The 14759-nt window shown below is 37.9% G+C and overlaps 1 long non-coding RNA gene across 1 annotated transcript in view; it reads left to right on the top strand.

The window, feature by feature from the left end:
• The window catches only part of LOC132157807 (uncharacterized), a 28160-nt gene extending 20954 nt beyond the window's left edge, over positions 1-7206 (top strand). The window contains exon 3 of the long non-coding RNA XR_009437623.1: positions 6789-7206. This is a non-coding gene — a long non-coding RNA (uncharacterized LOC132157807). The remainder of the gene's footprint in view (positions 1-6788) is intronic.
• The last annotated feature ends 7553 nt before the right edge of the window (positions 7207-14759 follow it).

Below are 14759 nucleotides of genomic sequence, written 5' to 3'. Positions count from 1 at the left end.
CCAGTGCAAAGAGAGAAGGGTACTCTTCCCTCACAGCCAGAGAACAAGCCTTTTTAAATCATAAAGTGTATGAGAAACAGCTGAGAGACTAACCTGACTTCTTCTCTCTCTCTCTCTCTCTTTTTAACACACTTAATTCTATGCGCAGTCGGTACTTTTTAATGGATGCAAACCCTATTTATAAATTACAGGCTACCCACATTCAATTTTTCCATTACCAGCATTTCATAGGATTCTGAATATATAAAGGTTCAGAAGTGCATTTAGTCAATCTAGTATTTTATAGACTAAACGATGTTTTTAAATCACCATTTTTTTATAGCATCCTAGATAGAGGTTTTCAACCGTTATAGACCCAGGGACCTCCATGCAGAGACTCAGCCAACCCAGGGACCCCACAATATAGAATAGCTGTATTTTCACAATAGCAGTCTGTAATATCTTACATTAAAAACAATACCATTATTAAATTACATATTGCTCAGCAGAGCATTATGTTAATGCAAATAGTAGAGAATCCAGTTTCATATATCTTCCCCTCAGACCTCTGCAGTACCTTCACAGACCCCCAGGGGTCCCCTGGTTAAAAAAAACCCTGGTCCTAGAGAATTTTTAAACAAAATTAGGATACGTGGTTTCCAGATAATATCTGGTTGAACTAAAATAAATATGAAACATTCTGTACATTTTCAGGTTGTTGAGGCTGACCGTCAGCTTTTGTATTTCCTTAGTGCAGTTTTTAATCTCAAATCACTATATGTTTTTTTTTCTTTTTCCATTTTTTCCAATTATAATACACTCCCAACTATTATATTCTATCTATAATTACTATTATTTGGATTAGATTTTTTTCTTCCAATGCCTTTCTTTTAAAAAAATGCAGATCTTCATTTCTGCAGTATCTTTCTTTTATTTTTCTCTTTCTCTCACATGCATTCACAGACAAAGTTGGGCACCAACCTGTCGCTGTCCGTTCTGTCCGCCAAGGCCTCATTCCTTTGCTTTGAATTCAAGGTGATCTTTATCCTGCTCCCTTCCGGGTGTGCAATTGCCACTTGCTTCCATAAAGATGCGTTTATGTATGTATGTATGTGTTTGAAGGGAACGGGGAGCTTTTGGAGGGGGGTTTGTGAGATAAGCAGTGGAATTTGTGCTGTCTGAATATGGATGGCAGCCAGACCCTTGGTAAGCAGCTGATAGAGTGGTAAACAGCTTGTGGGCTGAAGGGGTTAGAAGCATGCTCCTGAATACATTGGGCCTCTCTTCCACTGTCTGCCTGCACAATGGTCAATCAAATCAACGTCACTTTCCCCTCAATCCCTGTGATGCAGTGGGTTTGTAATGTTGGACAAGCTGCCACTACACCCATCCACTCACTTATCAACCGTTGACATTAATGTTCAGGCTTGGTGGGTGATTGCAATGGCAAATATTTTCTGTTCGCTTTCGCTTGATATCAAATTGTTCTTTGGATTTCAGGACTTGACCCCTGAATCATGCATTTCTGTTGAATGTCTTGTTCAGTTAAGAATCAAGTCCTAATATACACATATATGTGGCCTCTTGTTAGTCTCACATTACATTAAATTATACTTAACTTATAACTTAATAAGTCATTATCAAGCAACATACAATGCTGATCAGTAAGTCTTGATCATATTCACATATGAAAGTATGATTTCAGTTCGCATCTTTTAGAATGTATATTATTTAACCATCTCGTAAACATTCTGAAATGTTTAATGTTGACTTGAAGTGTAGCAATGATGTTCCTTTTTTATAGATTTATGTTTATAATAATACACAGCTTGATGCTGATCGAGTTTCATCATCTCTCTTGACAGGACTAATGGAGCTGAAAGCTGCTGATGATGATAGAGAAAATATCATGCAAACATAATTTTCCTTCTGTGAAAGCAGATGCAGAGGGAAAAAAAGGTGATACACATCACATTATTTAAGTTTTATAATTTTTTTAGTTTAATAATTATAGTTATTAGATAATATATAACACAATTAATTTTATTCATGTATTGTAGGTAATAGTTATATTTTTAAGAATTACCCATCACGTTCCAAAGATCCAACATTTTATTTTATTTTTTATTGTGAACGGTTAGCAATTAAAGCGAGCATTAAGTAAAAAAATATAACAATTAATTACAATTTAATTTATAATTTTATAAAATGCATTCATTAATTTAAATATAAATATACATTTATATATTAAATTAATTATATATATTTTTATATAATTTATATAATAAATGCATACATTAATGAATGAGCTTTTATTGCTACCATGCACAATAACATGTGCATGGTAGCAAACATTTTGTTTTGCAAAACATTTTTTTTGCAAAAACAGAATGTATGCATTTGTATGTTGCTTGCATTGCTTAAGTGTCAAATTACAAATTATAATCAGTAGTTTCCATCAACACCCGTTTACTGCTTACAGAGTATTATTATTAGAAAACCCACAGCTGTTTCTTTTCCTCCTTTCGTCAAGCTCAGCTTGAGCTTAGGAACAGCAGAATTTCTAAAAACCTTGTGTAAAATACTTAATCATTATTCAGCCGCTTAAATATTTAATGATTGATTTGGCAAACCTTTGTGGGTTTCCACATGTAAACTGTCTGTTGCACTAGAGTATTTTAAGAGCCGTCTCTCTTCCCTGGTGGCAGAAACAGTGAGGCTAAGCCAGCCCAAAGCTGCAGAGTTCCACATGTCACTGCACACTCAAGAGAGCCCTCACCAAACTTATTAATGAGTTGCTTCCTTTTAATTAGATAGTAATTCATGTTAATGCATGCCTAATGAACCTAAATCGTTCCCTTCGGTCATTCCGCGGAGTTCCACTGTGTTTACTCATTCTGTCTGTTTTTCCCGCTTTTGTGTTTTATTAGGCTCAAAGGGGCCAGAAAGGACTGAGCGACTTGCTTTAGAGACATCTGAGAAGTCCATTGAAAGAGTCAATAATGGGATCAAGGGGCGTTTGTGTATGAATTCGACCGTATGATATCAAGACGGCTGCTTTAGCAACAGATGCTTTGAGATCACCACGATATGCTTGCACTGAACTTCTAGCCATGGGGTTACGTGCGTTATGTGTGTGTTTCCGCACTGTGGATACTAAGAGATAGTGATGGCAAACAGCAGAGTGACCAGATCAGCTTCAGCCCAAAAGGGGTCACGACCAGACGCCAAGTGCTCCTGTCTCGATGTCGTCTGTGGTCAAGCACTCGCCATGACAGACTGAATTAAATTAGACTGCTTTTAATTGAGGATTGACCGGTCTGAGAGCAGCTGATGCTTGGGTCAGTCAAGATAGCAAAGCCTGAATCCCCCAGGCCCCAACTGCAATTTCAGCCCTGCAGGTCCTGGAATGGACTGGGAGGGAGAGAAGGCCCAAGCATGCTGGGAATGCATGGCTGATGATTAGCAATAAGAGTTTATAGGAAGGCTTAGATGAGATTTGGCTTGTTTGCTTGAGTGGAAAGTGTACCACACACACACACTCAGAGTCTGTAGACTCAGCGTAAATCGGCTTAAGGTTTGCACCTCGCTGAAAATCTCCTCAATCGCCCGGTCGACACAATTAATCGCTTCATTAATTAACAATCGCTGCGCGATACACCACCCCGACTGTGTCTTGGCAAGCGTGCAACTTACAAGCAACCCTTCTTTTTCTTCTTATGTTCTCTTCTTTCACTCCTCCCACCCGCTTCGATACTCCTCTTTATCTTTTTCTTCTGCACTCCGTTTCTTTTCTTTAAGTAGCATTGCAAAAGCCGACTCTGCTGTTTTAGCACGAACAGACGCACTTTTCTCTCGGCAAGCAGGTCAGAGTGCTCTGCTAACATTTGTTATCTATAATCCTGCAGGTCCCCGCTCAAAATGAGCGTAGTAAACTCTTGCAAAGCCCTAATCCCTCCGTTTCTTTTAGATGCGCTTTTTCTCTCTCTCTCATGCTCTTTTCTTTTCCATCTTTGGGGTGGGAAAGCATTTTTAAGAGGAGGCATCTCTGATTGTTGAGCTTTTCTGAATTACCAAACTTCTGTTACTTAGGAAAGCATCAACCTTTTTTTGGCAATTAAAAAGATTTGTAATTTTTTAACACACTAATGCTGAAGAATCATTTCAGGTCACCATCAGACGCCCATGCTTTTGTGACAATCGTTGTTGATTTGCTTTTCAGACTCCTGGTGTGTGGTTCACAGAAATCTCTTCTCTTTATTCATACTGTACGCATTTATGGTTCGACTGTCGGTGTCAGTTAATCTGGCTTTTGTTGTTGATTCATCTCAGTAACATACAAGGGTATGTGAAAAAAAAAAAAGTTTTTTCTTTCGCCATCACTCTCAATTATCAATGTGCTGATTTGATTTGAGTTCGATACTATGCAAATTATGTATACGAATGCTTTTGTCTTGGTCATGCACACCCACACATGTAGCGAGCACGTCGGGGTGTGTGTGTGTGTGTGTTGTATGGTGAGTAATAGCAGGGCTCGGTGGAAGGCTGTAGTGTTGACAGCATGGTAAACGATGCAGCCTGCCTACTGCAGCAGCTAGCCTGCTAATCACACACACCACATGATAATGAGAACTGCTTCTGTCCTCCAACACACACACACTAACCACTAACCACAGCAAACAGACACAAACTCACTCTCACACACACTGACCCATACTTCTACAGACAAATGGAAGACATAATGGTAGCCGGAGGCAGTGCACGGTGCATCTCTCTATCTCTCTCTCTCTTACACTCTTGAACCAGGCACATCTCTATCGCTTTACTGTCCTTACACACATACATACACTCTTCTCTCTTGTACTAACAGCTTTCTGACAGAAGAGAAGCCACACTTAGACTAAGATAGTGACTTGAAATTTGATGTAGAATCATGGGCAATTTAAGATTGGACTTCAGATACCAATGTTTTCAGGTCTATAAGGTGATGTATTTTCTCTGAATATTGCAAAATTCTTTAGAGTCTATTATACACACACCATGATGAGTAATACAATTAGTTACTATTAGAAAAAATATCATTTGAATAATTTAAGTTAACAAACTACAGTATTAATACAAAAAATTGCATTTTAAATGATACAAAAATGTTGGTTTAATTTTACACTACTGTTCAACAGCTTGGGGTGAGTTCTTATTGTTTTTGAAAGACATCTCTTATGCTCATGAAGGCTGAATTTATTTGATTAGAAACAATACAAATATTTAAAAACAATAAAAAAAGTAATATTTGGAAATATTACTGCAATCTAAAATAACTATTTTCTATTTTAATATATCTAAAATGTTATTTATTTACACACACACACACACACACACACACACACACACACACACACACACACACACACACACATGTTTTATATTACATATTACAACATATGTAACATGTTATATATCGTATTTTCCTGTTAAGGGGATGAAGTTGACTTGAAAAAGAAATGAAGCATGTAAACCCTCAAATGCCCATGGGGACAAGATTTTGAGTCACACCTCCTTTCTCAATGCAGCTGTGGGCCTATGACAATGGTTTTCAGTCCTGTTCCTCAGGACGCACTGCTCTGCACATTTTGCATGTCTCTGATACACTCATTTGAGTTCATGGAGCTGATGATCTGAATCAGGTGTAAATTAGGGAGACATGCAAAATGTGCAGAGCTTTGGATCCCCAGGAACAAGTTTGAAAACCACTGGCCTATGAAAGATTTTCAGTTCAATTTTTACTCTTCCTTCCTCACAAACTAAAAAATAGTTTTTTAACTGTATATGCAATTGACAGCTTTTAGTCATGTGACCGGCTCGAAGACCTGGATGGCAAAACATCCATAGAACTGCAGCCTAAGCCTATCCAATTTTCCATCTGTTTCACAGCTGCACATATTTAGATCACCTCTCAAAAGAATAAAACAAACGTATGTAAACAAAACGCAAGTTTTGGCCAATTGTAATCCATATTAAGCACCCACAGCAATATTTCAATCATTATACAGTGAGAAAAACGTTGTAAAAGCACTAAATGTGTCTTATTATATTTAAAATAGAAATATTAAAAGATCAAAAATTCAGTAATCACTATATTAATGATAGATAGTTTACATAGGCAAGCAGATAAGGTAGGAATATGAAAGCAATCCGCTTAATGGTTCAGTGTTTTCCTTATAATGGTTTTCTATGGGAAAACATTTAACGTGAAACTTTGCACACTGTGTTTATTTTCTGGGTTCATATGGTTGCCTGTACAAAATGGACACAATCAATAAGGTGTTTACTGAATTTCACCTTTTAATATCTGCGTTTTACTACATTACTACTTAATGCAAACTGTATAAAAATAACTGGCGGCCAGTGGAGCAGAGCTTCGTTTTGCCCTTCAGGTGAGTGTTCCTATGAGTGTGTGACGTCTTGTAAAAACTATTAATAGAGAGTCCCTGCTCTGTTAGGCCATCAGGACATTTTGCTGTTGCATGGGGGTAAGGAACAAGGAACATACATTTACTGTGACACAAACCTGAGCTTCTGAATTTTTAGATGTTTGAGGACTTTGCCAGAAAGCGAAAAACAACAGGGCAATTCGTGTGGGGTCACGTGCAGATTTATGCACATTACCTATGATTAACACATGCATAAATTAGGATATTGTTTCCTGGCAAACGTGCGCTTTAAGGAACGAAGGTGTGCAAATGTGTTCATTCATTTGAAGTGAGGTGACACCATGCAGACTCACATTCACACTTCTTTGTATCTTGCAGGGCGGCATGTGCAGGATGTAGACTGGAACAGGTTTGGTGCCCGTAGGTCCTTTTCGTACCATATGCACTCAGGTAAGGCCATGGGGCAGGCTGTTACCAAAAGTGTCACATCCCAACACTTTAATCTCTCTTTCTCTCTCTCTATCACATACACAAACATTGAACAGACAGCATTTATCAATATTTATTCATTTTAAACAATAACAATAATCAAAATGCACAATAATAATAATAATTGTTAAAAATAAATATTATTAAAGCAATAAAGTATTATTATTATTATTTTTAAGATAAATATTACAACTAATAATAATGTTTATTGCTACTGATGTTCTCATTGTTTAATATATTAAAAAGGTGTTTGATAATTTGATGATTTAATGTGTGATGTAAGTTTGAGGATGCCTCTGACACAATAAAAAAGTAAAACAGTTGTATTTTGTAGAAAGTGTGTTTTTGTATATTACTTTTCCCCCTACTATTTAGTGGAAATTACAGTCAATAACCCGCAGAGACAGTTTCTCTGAAGCAATCTAGGGTGCTGTAATCAAAGGTAATTGTACTGTGTTCAGATCCTTTAACCCTGTATTTGTGTTGGTAGTAAAGCTTCTCGTTTGACAGAGAGAGCGAGCAAATGTGTTTGTGTGTAAAATGTGTAAAAGCCATTTAGGATTTGACCCCCTGACACTGCTTGGAGGCAGCTTTCCTTGCAGTATACTTGCTGTGAACACACTCTCTCATGCTTTCACTTAAGCTTGGCTCTCCTTCCTTTAGTTGCTAAGCCACACTGACTGACACTATAGCAGTGCTGGTGGTACTGTATTATGTCAGTTCTGTCTCTCTGCACTGTCAGCGTGTGCTCAGAAAGCTGTTGCATCAGTTATTCCACAAGTGTAACTGCACAAATTTTTACAATTTGGTTATGCTTATAAGCAGGTCCAAAATTAGCACTCCTCAAGTGACAAATTTAAGTAAAAATGTCTTTGGGAAGTAAATAAGTTTGGCAGGTCAATCTGGTAAAGTTTATGACTGACAAATTGTACTTGAGGTGACATATTGTACATTCAACAAAAGCAAACTTGTAATTGAGGTGACATATTGTACATTCAATATTCCTGCATTAATAATAATAATAATAATAATAATAAAATATATAAAACAAAATTAAAGGGAGAGTACAAAAATACAAACAATTCTCAAACCAATCATTTTCAGTTTCCACTGACTTTCATTGTATGGACAAAAAATAAAATGGAAGTCAATGGTAATCGAAACCAACATTCTTCAAAATATCTTCCATATGTTCCACATAAGAAAATAATTAATATAGGTTTGGAATGACATGATGGTGAATAAATGATGATAGAATTATAATTTTTGATTGGACTTGTTTTAAGACATTTTAAGACATTACATTAATGTTTTTGTAACCAGCACAATTTCACTGAGAGAATATATTTTTGAAAATAAAAATGCAAACGAATCTTTCATGTCCTCTAAAAATTTTCTTTTGTGGGCCATATATATATATATTTGTTCATTTGGCTGTGTGGTTATATAAAAGTTAACTTGGTGCCTTTTCTTACAATTGTCTACTAATTCTCAAAGATGCTTTAAATAAAAATTACATCATATTCATACAGTGACATGTTTAAACTATAACCGAAGTCTGAACAGAGTCTGAAGTCCTCAGATGCTGATGTATGAGAGGTACGCACCAACACCAAACACTTGCACTTGCACAAACACACACACACACATACACACACACACTGACTCCCCCTTACCAAAACTGAGAGGAGTGGAAACGGTTCCCGCTCTGATGAAAGGGCCCCTCTGATCGAGACGACAACAAAGGGCTTGGCTGCCTGTGTTTGGAAAAGCTTCCCCTTTCTTCTCACCTTCCTCCTCCTCCATCTCCTCTTCTCTCGTCTCTGATCTTTCCCTCTCTCTATCTCCCTCTGCCCAGTGCCACTTTCTCTGGCAGGGCCCCGCTCAACTCTTCGTTAGGGTGGCGATACAATCGGGGGGACCGGATTAAAAATCAGTGTGAGTCCGTGTCGAAGGCACCCAGGATGGTGCACTTTGATGTCTCTCTGCAAATTTGAAATTCATATGTTGTCACACTTCATTTTATTCTCCCCTTCATATTTGTGGGTTCGTTCTTTAGTTGCACACATGTACTGTGTGAAAACATGAATAGGAGAAGATGTAAAAGCCATTCTCACTACTGCCTTTCTTTTATTTTTCATGTCTCTACATCTTTTGGTGGGCGGGAAGAAATAATGAATCATTTAATTTGCTTTGATTGAAGGAGGCGTGATGGAGCTGCCGAGGATCGGTGGGATGACAGTATAGAGGACAGAGAGAGTTCAGAGGAAAAGAAAGAAGGAGGGGAGACGGGGGTTTACACTTTGATGACACTTCAAAAACTGTGTGCCAAGACTAAGCTATCAGACCTATCTGAGAACTAACTAGCATATGTGTGCCCTCTTTTACAGTCCCTTGTGAAAACAAAACACAACGTTACAGCAAACAATGCTGAAAACAAACAAGGCCTTCTATTTCTTCAACCAACAAAACAAGAATGACGGCAGGCTGAAGTAATCTCATTAGCCTGTAAGGAAAAACAGCTATTAACGGCAATTCAATACACTGGGCGAATTCACTGCACTTAGACTTTGGATCAATGTGACTGATAATTATCCGACTTGGGTTTTTACGTTCTCATGCAGCCTATCCCACAGTGCACGTTCCCCAACTTTACTGACAGTAACAAATGGGCTTGTTGGCTTGGCTGATGTTTGCGTATATAATGTAGAAGGCATTCTCTTGATGCTTGTGCCTAAAAACCAAGCTTCGTCATCAATCTCCCCAATATCATGAGTCCTTCTACTCTTCCAAAGCCTCAATCCCCAGGCAATGGCAATACAGCCTCCGATGCACGGCCCAACCTCTCGCTCTGCTCTTCATGACGAATGAGTTTTAATAAAAGCTGACAGAGTGATGAAATTAAAAGTGCGTCCCGTGGCCTCCGATTGCTCCAGCTGCTCAATTACAGTGCATATCTCAGCACCCTCACCCTCGGTTTGCCAGCATGGTCTTACATCACTATTGGTGTAATATTATTGGACTCAATCGTCGTAAGGTCCGATTGTTGAAGTCTAAGTCGTTGTTCTGAAAGAAACCCAAATAGAGAAGTGCGTCTTCCTTTAACCTAATAAAATCTGCCTTCCTCGACCTTATTAGCTAGTATTATGTCGATTTCCCATGCTACCTCATTATGGCAGTGATGGTGTACCCGAGGAGGTGGGTAAAGAGAACAAGTGTGTTTCTTTCTAATGGAAAAGTCCCATAAGCACTAACTGACAGTCCTAATCTGCCCAGTCGCCTCGTTTGGAAAAAGCATCCTTTGTTTTAGATTATGCAGCATTCTTAATCCTACCCTCACCCTTCACTTGTACTACTTAATAATCTTTTAGGTCTGAGTTTGAAGGGGGTGGAAGGGGTCGCAATTTTCCGTTAAAGGCCAATATTGCTACCAAGAAGGCAATGTTTTATAAAAAGTAACTACATAAGTAATTAACTACATTTTTGCAAAGCTCCAAAGACATACCTATATATAAAATTTACTGCAGTTTCCAGCTGAAGTGAACACTAGTGCCAGTAAAACACCAGCAAATTGTATTTCTTTTTCACACAAATTGTGATTACAGGGCAGATTATCTACCGATTAATGAAGATTTATTTTCGCATGGTTCCTTGCACAATATTATTTTATGATCTGAAAACACCTTTATGGTGCATGATTTCTAAACTAAAACATATTCAAGTTGGCATTATATAACCAGCTACATTTGTATTGCTTTTCTACCAAAGTAAACTTGCTCAGTAGCTCACCTGGTACAGCACTCCACTTATAGAGCACTCAGGTATGAATCATTTGAAACAATATTCACAACAATCCATAAAACACAAGTTAAAATGGCATGGTTTCTTCTGAATTTCTTCTTCTTCTCATGTTTGCTTTTGTTAGCACTATCAGTTTAGAGTAGGGTATATTGTAGGTTGTAGGTTATTTTCAAACTTTATACAGCATTAACCTTTTAGTGACAGTCAGCAGACATTACCCTTTGAAAGTGCTCTGATATGTACAACAACTAACATAACAAAATGTTGTCTCATTCACATTTATGTATTTCTGAGAAAATTGAACACATTTAGAGCCTTTCACTGCACATTTTACTAAAAGCGAGCAAAAACGTGCAAAAAAAACGACAACAAAACGATACCGCTTTGCTCTAAAAGTAATACCAACCTACCCATGGTCCTAAATAGTACTGTTGCAAGTGTCACAATAAGGGTATTTTCTACATCTATCTGAACCCACATGCAATCTATGTGTTTCATATATGAACTGAAACAAACAGCAGAGCTGAAATCTCAAAGTGCCACAGAAAAAAGGTATTATATTAACTCCACACCAGTAATTTGATAAGTGATCTAATTGCTTTGAGAAAACAAACAACACATAAATCAAAGTAATACAGGATTACGAGGGTGGTTTACTTTATCAATGATTGTGTGTGTGTTTGAGGGGAGAAAGAAAGAGAGGGAGAAAGTGTATTGTGTACTATCAGGGGTCGAGGGAATTGGAAGACGCTGGAGCCATCGATGAAATAACCTTGGAGAGCGTCCAGACTGACAGAGTGAGTGGCAATGACTTGGAGCCGATCCACGCGGGGCCTTCTGTGCCTATTCCCAGCACATTCCAATCAGACGTGGACATTTAAACTGTTGCAGTAATTGAAAGGCTGTCTTAGGAGCCATCTGTGTGAGCAGCTCTCTGTTACCATGTTCACAAACACATAATACAGACATTTATATTAGATTTTCATAAAGGAAAATAATATACGCTGTTTAGTTTTAGCTTTGAAGTAAAAATAAATCTGAAAAAAATTTTTGTGATTGAATTTACCCAAATCACAATTTTGCAAACACATGGCAAGGTGCATAAAATCTCAAGTACTACTTTTTTTTGCACTTTTCAATAGCTCAGTACATCAAACTGTATGTATCTTTAATACATCACAGTAATTTTAACTTTGCAGCCTGCATCAATGCACAATGATTAAATTGAGCTCTTGCTATAAGTGTAGAGCAGTGCTCTGATTAATTCAAATACTAAAATATAAAAAATATACTTTAAATGCATGATCTAGAGGTGGGCTTTGATTTTCTGCTGGGCATTATTCCAGTTTGGGTCAGAAACTTGTTATGGGTTCTTTGCCAATTGGCACAGGCACAGAGCTCCCTGTTTATTCATGACCCACGTCAAACCTTCCAAAAATCATTGTGTAATAGTCTGTGTATTATGTATACACAGGTTTCTTGAAGGACTCAAATACAAGATTCATACAAGTAGTTTACAAGATGAACAATAAAATGAAAATAGTGGTTGATTGATTGATTGATTTTCAAAGTTTTTATTTAATTTACTGGGTCAAAAAGCAGAAATAATACAATAATTACTCCGTACTAGATACGGGTTATTGGAGAACTTATAGAAAATATAAAAAATAACCTGTACTGTACTAAAACAGCAAATGAGATAAAAAAATTTTTTTCCAGAAATGAAGAATATGCCACTAATATTAATACGCCCAGCAGCAGTTTACAGAACAGTTAGTTTACATATTCTTAGAAGGCCCTGTCTTTATGAAACCTTCAGGACATGTTGTTCATTTCTCAGAGCATCAGGATAAGTGGAAAGTGCCGCTCTTTGGCAAGCGGAAAAAGAAGTACGAGTGACTGTCTGAGAGAGGCAGCTCAATGCAGGAGGAGGAGGACAATAATTCAGACATCCCTTTGAAGCATCACCTTTACCTGAAAGCTACTGGACAATAGATTTCATTTGTACCAGGCGTCGGGGACCATATCACAGACGCTAAAAGACTGAGTGGGTGGGATGGGAAACTGAGAAAAAGATTGAGGGAAAAGGAGACAGGGAGGGAGAGTAAGAACTAGGCCTTTGGATTCAAGCATCCCTCAATCTGGCAAGCACTTTACGCTCCTTCTTCAGAGGAACTAAAAGAACTAAAAGCCCAATGCACTTAGTATCTGTTTCATCTCTCGTTTTGTGAAGCCAAGTTTGTTTTGATACCTTCACTACGAGAGCAGCAAGGACTGAGAATCGAGCTTTGTAGGACACGCTGCCCATCAACAATCTGACTTTGCATGATCAAAGTTATTGGCTCTGAGCTGCGTAGCAATCCCAGCAGAGGCAGGCCCAACTGTGCACAGACAAATTGATATGTTGGATCCACGAGGCACCGAATTGCCTTCACCACCTGAGGGGATGTAAACATAAACAGAGCAAAAGAGAGCTCAGCCCTGAACCAAAAGTCCGGGGAGGATACGCTTCACTCTTGAAGAAAAAAATGGGAGGGATCAGTTTAGGGTATTTTTAATAATTAAGCTTGCTGTATTCGTTTATTTTTTTTCCCCTCACTTCCACGCTCCTGTGGTCTGGCAGTCTCTAGGGTCCACGGTGGTTCTGAGGATACATACAGTGAGGGAGGCTTACAGGAAGAGTGATTCGGCTTCAGCATTTGTTGCCCCATGCGCAGGAAGTGCCAAAAAAAGCACCACTTAAAGTCCACTTCACCTGCTTAAAACCCTCCAAATCAGCATAAAGGCCCTCCAGACAAAGCTCATAGAAATCAACAAAGAAGAGAAGAAAAGTGGAACGTAGAGAGTGTTCATTTTTGCATTTCTCCCCCCAGGTAATCGTTTGCTGAAATTGTCGTACATTACACTTTGTAGAATTCATAATACTCAGTTTTACTATGACTAAAACGGCATAGAATTTTATACAACAAAATTAAATTTTAGTAGAAAATTATCCCAAATATTTAAACATTTTAGAGACACTAGTGATGAAACGTTTAGGGTCAGCAAGGATGCATTCATTCAAGACATTGTTAAAATCTACTTCTTAATTCTAATTCTACTCTGAAGAATCCTACTTTTGAAAGATCATTTGTCACTGAAAACTGCAGTAATGGCTGCTGAAAATCTTTTTTTTTTTTCAAATTCAAATTCCTTGAAATTGTGACAATTTCCCAATATTACTGTATTTTATGATCAAAGAAATGCAGCCTTGGTGAGCATAAAATACCTTTTTATACAAACACTAAAAAGTATTATATACCCAAACATTTATATTGATTAAAAAAAAAACTTTCTTAAACAACAAAATTAAGGGAGATTATGACTAAGTAATAACCATGTAACTAAACATATATAAATATGTCAGCATAGATTGGTGGTCTTAAATGCTTGCTTAGTATGTTCTGCCTTAAAAAAATTAAATAAAGGCTGTTTCCTCAGTATGTACAATAACAGAATCAAACATTTGATATATGATATCATATGCTCATCAACAGGTCAAAATGCTATTAAGACCCAAAAGAGATGAAAAAATCATCACAGTATAAGCTCTCAGTGGATCTGGTAATGAGTTGGGCCATGTCAAACAAAAGAAAACATATAGTTCCATCACACAGGGGCCTTGTGGGGATGAAAAGAGGAAAAAGGGATAGGGAGACAGCAGGAGAGGGAAAGAAAGGAGTGCGAGAGTGTGAAAGAAAGAAATAGCAGAACAGAGCGGGCTTGATATGATTTCAATGGAATGTTTGTTGACACTGATTCATGGCCCCGGGCCTACAGATAAATGATTGAACAGCTCGGCTGTCAAAGCCAGAGGATTTCTTTGGGCTTGTGTTTCACTGTGCACTTTTAGCTGGAGGGAAGGTAGCAGTCAACTAACTGACACAGAATTAACCATGAAACACACTAAGCGCTCCCCCTCCTCTACAAGTGCAGCTCTCCGCAAAGCAGAGGGGCTCTACGACAGAGACTGATCTGGTTACACCACACCCACACAAACAACACACATGAATGCTGCCC

This window comes from Carassius carassius, chromosome 15 (genome assembly GCF_963082965.1).
Source record: "Carassius carassius chromosome 15, fCarCar2.1, whole genome shotgun sequence".
NCBI lineage: Eukaryota > Metazoa > Chordata > Actinopteri > Cypriniformes > Cyprinidae > Carassius > Carassius carassius.
This window is presented reverse-complemented; position numbering and strand designations above follow the sequence as displayed.